Source organism: Castanea sativa, chromosome 10 (assembly GCF_040712315.1).
Source record: "Castanea sativa cultivar Marrone di Chiusa Pesio chromosome 10, ASM4071231v1".
NCBI lineage: Eukaryota > Viridiplantae > Streptophyta > Magnoliopsida > Fagales > Fagaceae > Castanea > Castanea sativa.
Window position 1 is genome coordinate 29,191,730 of NC_134022.1, and position 6,802 is coordinate 29,198,531.

Genomic DNA, 6,802 nt, shown 5'->3' on the forward strand with positions numbered 1-6,802 from the left:
ATATATATATATATATATATATATATTGATATAAGATAAAAATTCTACTCTAATATAATCTAAATGTATATGTGCCTCTTAGAGACTTGAAACTCGGCCCTTAACCCCACACCCCTACAAGCACTTATACTTGTGAAGTAACCACTGCACCAAGGGTACGCGGTGGTGATTATATATTTTTAAAAAATATTAGAATATATAGTTCTTATACCACAATTATAACAAATGTCTATTAATAATTACAATAATAATTAAATTTTATATTTAGTCAAATAATAAAAGTGAAAAAAAATTATATTTTGTTAAACAAATTGATGATGCCGAAAATCGTCAGTAAACCACACGGTCCTTACGTGCCCTCGACAGGAATCTGCACAACACAAAAGCTGAAGACCTTAAGAAGAGTACCGGTGTGGTATCAGACAAAAACCCTCTGACGGTCAAGTTAGAGAAATCTCTTGGTTTATAACTCTAGAGTGCTAGAGCTAGAGTAAACTATGTGTACCTTGGTTTTTGAGAGTTTTGAGGTTTTAATAGTAGTGTATGGCCAAAATCCATGCCTTGGTCTAGAAATTCTTTCCTTATAAGAGAGAACCTCTTTAATCCGTGTATCTTCCGGAATCCTTTCCTTATAGGAGTCTTTTTGATTAGGGGTAAGCGTGGGGCGCAAGATATTTCCTTAAACATGCATGCGTGGAAATCAAGCAAGGCCATGTAAGATCCGTCAGAGATTCATATATCCCCTTCTGGTTATTGCTTTCAGCTTACTGTCTTCAGCTTACTATATTCAGCTTGCTGTCTTCAGCTTACTGTCTTCAGCTTATCCCCTTCAGCTTACTATGCCCAAGATGCAGCCGTCAAGCATGGGGTGGAGCTATAGACTTTACAACAAGGTTGTCTCTCATGAGTGAAGCTCATAACTTTGTTTATGGCCGTCACCTTGTGCCTTGTCATGGGTGAACATTAGTATTACAAAACTACCCTTATCACAAATCATGCATTAATTACACCGATTCTTGACTGGTTGTTATTCAACATACATAGTCATTGCTAACATTTTTTTTTGAGCATTTTTATTTTCCCAAAGAAGAATATGATTAATCAGTAAAATATTAAAACTTTGATATTAGTTCTTATCTAGACCTACTAGTGACATTTTTTTTCCTACCATTAACAACTTGTTATATAAACTTTATTGGGAAATTTTTGTGAAAATATTGTGTCCATAACTTGCATTAAAAGAAGTAATTAAAACAAATAATTCTCTTTATATAGACATTGTCCTTTTTAGTAATTTACCCCTCAAACTGCAACTTTTATAAGTGCTAGCCAAACACTCAACTTTTTCAAAAAACACTTTTTAACAGCTTTTACCAAACACTCAACTTTTTAAAAAACACTTTTTCATTATGCACTTTTTAAAAACTCTACTTTTTCATTATGCACTTTTTCAAAAAGCCCAACCAAACTCACCCTTAATCAATTTTGATGATTAGGGTGAAGAAATTCCACTAGTGGAAATGTTCAGTACATTTGCTTTCTCAGTGGATGCTGCAGTAAGTCTCTGATCTTCTCCTTCTTCATTTTTCTCATGCCCAAAAATTTTTGACAGTAATAAATGAACACAGGGCCGTTTAGGCCAATTAGGCCATTGCCTAGGGCCCCCTTACTAGAGAAGGCCCCAATTTGGGGACAATTTTTTTTTATATAAATATTTTTTTTGCAGATATTAAGAGCCCGGTTGGTAGAGAAATTTGAGTAATGTTGTTTGTAGTTTTTGGAAATACGTATAGGTGAAAAAGTATGTGAAAATGCGTGTTTAAGATGATCTACCAAAAGGGGCCTAAAACATTTTAGTTTACATTTTTTTTCACTATTAAAAAGGCTCAAGTAATGCTAGAGATAGAGATAGAGATAAAACAAATTTAAATAAATAAGTCTTACAAATAGACATGTTACTAATCACAAGTAATTCAAATAGGAAAATGTTAAAAATATTATAAATTTTACTACATAACCTTTATTTATTTAATTATTTTTATACAAGATAAAAATTCTACTATAACTTAATCTAAGTGTATTTATGTGCGAAACTCTTTTATAGAGACTTAAATCTCGGCCATTACTCCCACACCTCACAAGAACTTATACTTGTGGAGTGATCACTGCACCAAAGATGCGTGGTGGTCTTCATAACTTTTATAATTTAAAGTGACAATGAATATGATAGGTGATTTTCAACAAACTATTGAATGCATTTTTTAATGAAAATTTGTGATTGGTGATATATCTTTGTAATTCTCATGTTGTAAATTTTATAATATTTCTAATATTTTTGTAAGCCTCATGTCATTGATCACATTCATTACAACACCAATCTGTAGTAAAACTTATTATAACTTTAGCATTTTCTTAAAAAAAATATTAAAAAGTAAAAAGAATGGATTTAAAAAAAAATTATTGTATAAAATACTAATTAAATATTATTTAAGTGATAACATAAAGGCCCCATTTGAAGATTTCACCTTAAGCCACAAGGTGGGCTCGTAGAGCGCTGTGGCATGCTTCATTGTGGCCTATGCACGAGGTCAATCGGTTAAAAAAGTCTAGTTAGTTCACTATTTTCAAAGAGAAATTGAATCCAATCTTTGCATGATTTTTGATTTGTTTAGAGTGCACGCGAATAATAAGATTAATTTACAAGTAACACATAAAAATACGTACATTTGAATCAATTTAATTAATTAGAGTGAGAGTTTATTTTCAAGCCAGTACTTTTTTTTTTATTTTTTTAAATAGTAGCTGTGCTACAAAGTATTTAGTAAAACTGATGTTGACCATGGCTGATTTGGTTAATTTGGCATTATTATTACAGTCCCATCACCGACCAAGCTAGGGAGGGTCCTTTTGAGCTCAACGATGTTTTCGCCATGATCAACTCGGTTCCAGCAATTGCTCTTATTTTTTACGGCTTCTCTAACCAGGGTTTGGTTCCAGGACTCTGTTTGGGCCTTATGAGTATATTTCCCTTCCAACCACATCGTTTTCTATTTTAGCTTTCTAAAAGCATCTTTAGCAGATTCTTCAAATTTATATACTGTTTGGAGAGTGAATAGTTACATTTTCCTTGTACGTATTTACTTTTATAAATACTATTTCCAACAGTGCTCTCTATCTTTTCTTTATCTCATTTAAATATTATTTTTTCCTTTAATCTTTATTCTTTTTTTAATCTTTTTTTATTTATTCCCAACTATATTTTCTAACTCTCAACGGGTAAAAATTTTAAAATTGTGGTTGGTTGGTTTTTTTTTTGTTTTGTTTTGTTTTTTTTGTTTGTTTGTTTGTTTGTTTCCAATGGATCTCTTGAAGCACTTGAGATAACAAATAATATAGTCATGAGTTGTTAGTTTTTATTTATTCATTATTATTCACTACTTTTTCACAAGCTTTTTTTTTTTTTAATTTTTCTAAAATGAAAAAGAAAATGGTACATTTACAACATTTTCATAACAAATCACATGTGTTAAGTTGTTATTGGTTCTAATTTGAATCACAACTTAAATTACTTCTTTGCCTATTCATAACAACCAATAATAACCTACTATTTAAGATTTATTGTAAAAATATTGTGAAAATATTATGGACATAGAATCCCTCAAAAAAAAAAAAAATTGATCATAAAATTTTTATAATTATCATTAACCCAATTTTCCAGCACACACTAATTGCCACATACAGTTTTGGTGGTGGCGTATAAGTGTATTCTCTTATTTCATCCCCTTCTCTATGAGTGTGTGTGTGTGTTTATGAAAAAAAAAAAAACCACTTTTTACAACACTTTGTTTCCACCACACACACTCCACTATAACTACAAACCAACTCTCCACCACATACCAAAAGTTAAAGAATAAAAAATATCTCATCTCAAACTCAAAGTCAAAGACTTAAACAAAGAGAGGATTTCAGCAACAAAAGAGAGAGAGAGAGAGAGAGAGAGAGAGAGAGAGAGAGAGAGAGAGAGAGAGAGAGAGAGAGACCAGGTGACGAAGATGGCGAGGAAGACGATCATGGAGACCGGGTGCCAGAGGAGGCTAAGGAAAAGGATGAGGAGCATGATGAGCGAGTAGTTTGTGCAGTAGAGATGGGTCTTTCTCCACAACCGATTTGCTCCGCCTCCACAGCCGCTTGTCCTCCTACCTACTACCAACAAAATGCGGTTTTTTGCTTTTATTGTTCGGATTTCATTAGGCTTGTGAGAAAGATTTTTTTGTGTTTCAAATCTTTTGATTGGGTTTTATGTTTTTGTTTTGATTGCGGTATGTTTTAGTTTGTAACCGTTGAGATAGAGAAGCAAAAGAAAGTGAAGAACAAAAGAGAAAAGAGATGAGAGAGAAAGAATTATTATTTTATTCAACCAGTGATTATTTTAAGAGTGAAATATGTATGGAGTTGCTACAATGCTCTCCAGTTCAAGAGAGCACTGTAGCAAATCTTTAAAAAAAAAAAAAAATAGAGATGGAGAGACCGTGGAGCTTAATTTTTTTTGTGTTTGCTCTCCAAATAAGGCTTTAGAGAGCCTATTAGAGATGCTATTAGAGATGCTCTAACACCCTTGTCGTGGCCAAATCTTATTGGCCATACCTTACTTTGCTTTATTAATTAAGAAAAGTTGGCTTTTTTGAAAAGACTGTCCAATCCAATTTTTCACCACTTCTCTTTGATTGACACGTTCCCCAGATTGTTACTTGCAGTTTTTTCTTATGTTTCGAAATTTTGGGACTTGAAAAACAGGGTTTAGGACTTTCAATGTATGGGATGGCCTTCATGTTTGTGCATGATGGACTTGTTCACCGTCGATTTCCGGTTGGGCCAATCGCTAATGTCCCTTATTTACAAAGAGTTGCTTCAGCCCATCAAGTAATAAACTTTTTTTTCCCCCAAATGATATAAAAACATTGCTTTTCAATTCTTTTCTTTCTTTCACTTGCTCATTGTTTCTCTTTTTTTGGTTGGAAAAATAGCATCATCACTCGGACAAATTTGATGGTGTGCCATATGGGTTATTCTTGGGCCCAGAGGTGACCTCTCTTTCTAGTTCTTTTGTGCTTATGTGATTGACTTGTTAAATAAATAAGGATGGGTTAATACTTAATAGAGGCGTGACTAAATTCTCTTTAATGCTACTAGAAAAATTTGGGGGAACAGAAGCGTTGGAAAAGGAAATTCAACGAAGGACTAACCAATCCAAAGTTTGATAGTGAAGTGTACCAGTGTGATTAAACCCCTCTTGTAGTGTTCTTATGATAGTCAATTATAAAAATGGAGTTCATTTGTCATTTGGTGAATAAAAGGAATTCCTAATGATTCGTTTGTACAATAGTTTGGAGGAGTGGAAAATGACCTCGTCCTCCTTTCATTGATTGAATTAATCCTTTGCGAAATGGCTCTTCTGTGTAGGACAATTCAATTAAAGCAATTTCAATTTTGTTACCATGTACTATAGTGATTCACATCATGAATGGCAATTGAACAAACTAGATTCATTTCACAAGTAATTACATCATGGTCAACTCGCATGTGAAAAAAAGTAATCTAACTATTCCTTCATAGAAAGTGATTCTTTTTTAAGGAATAGTAATCTAACTATTCCTTAATTTCTACAATGGATGACTCTAAAAAGCATGCTGTTTCATGTACTAAACAAGGTAGGTTTAATTGAAATTCAGCAAAAAAGAAAAAGAAAAAGAAAAAGGTAGGTTAATTGCCAAATCCATCTTTTCTCCACCGAATTGAGACTGATTACAACCGCACAACCTTAATCAGACGATTCACACTGCCATCATCATACTGTGCATGTCTCGGTGCTAGCTGTCCATGTACAACCCATGCATGTACATGTCCTTTGCCATCTTTTACCTCTCAAACCGAATTAACCTCATCCCCTGTTTCATATCCCAAAACAGAGTTCAACCATTCACCCACATGGCCCCCTCATTTGACCAAGATTCCACGACACCCACGCCAATTGACCCGGACCTCCAGCTCTCACTATCAACAATGGGGAGTCCTCATCATCCATCCCTCAATCCCATGCCCATGCAACTCTCCCCTCCCCACGACCACCCACTCCCTCTGGACCATCTCAACCAATTGATGAGCTGCCCCTCCATCAAAACTACCAACAACGAGGAAGTGACCTATGTCCAAATTCCTATCCATCCACGGACATTGGTTGCTTGGAACCAAATGACCAAAACTCCCAGTTTACCACTTTAGCTAGACTAGTCCACTCACCACCGTCACAGGAGGAATTTCAGGGGACATGCATGAGCCCGACGAGCTTCACGCCAGATTGCTTGGTAACTGCTTCACGTGAGCTTTCCCCATTATTTTATTGATCCATGTGTAAAAAAAATCATTATTTTATTGATCCTTCAGCCACATCAGCTTTCCCCGTTAGTTTGGTGATGGAATGGTACTTCAAGGACTTAAATGTCACGCGTTAATTGATTTAGGGACTAAAAGTGGTAAAAATAAAATGTAGGGACTAAAAATGCATTTACGCCTATTAATTACTCAAGAAAACTCTCCAATGTTTTTATCTTCCCAACAAATCACACTAAGAATCCGTGCTCATCTTATTTTAGGGTTTTATAAATGATGATATTGGACCAACATGGAATTGTATAGCATTTTCCATAAACTATAGCTATATATATATATATATATGTGTGTGTGTGTGTGTGTGTGATAAAATAGAATAGAAGAGTGGGTGCTTGTAGTGTAGGTAATGATTTAA

The 6,802-nt window shown here is 34.1% G+C and overlaps 1 pseudogene; it reads left to right on the forward strand.

The window, feature by feature from the left end:
- The first annotated feature begins 689 nt into the window (after positions 1-689).
- On the forward strand, positions 690-5,434 carry LOC142612354 (beta-carotene hydroxylase 2, chloroplastic-like; annotated as a pseudogene).
- The last annotated feature ends 1,368 nt before the right edge of the window (positions 5,435-6,802 follow it).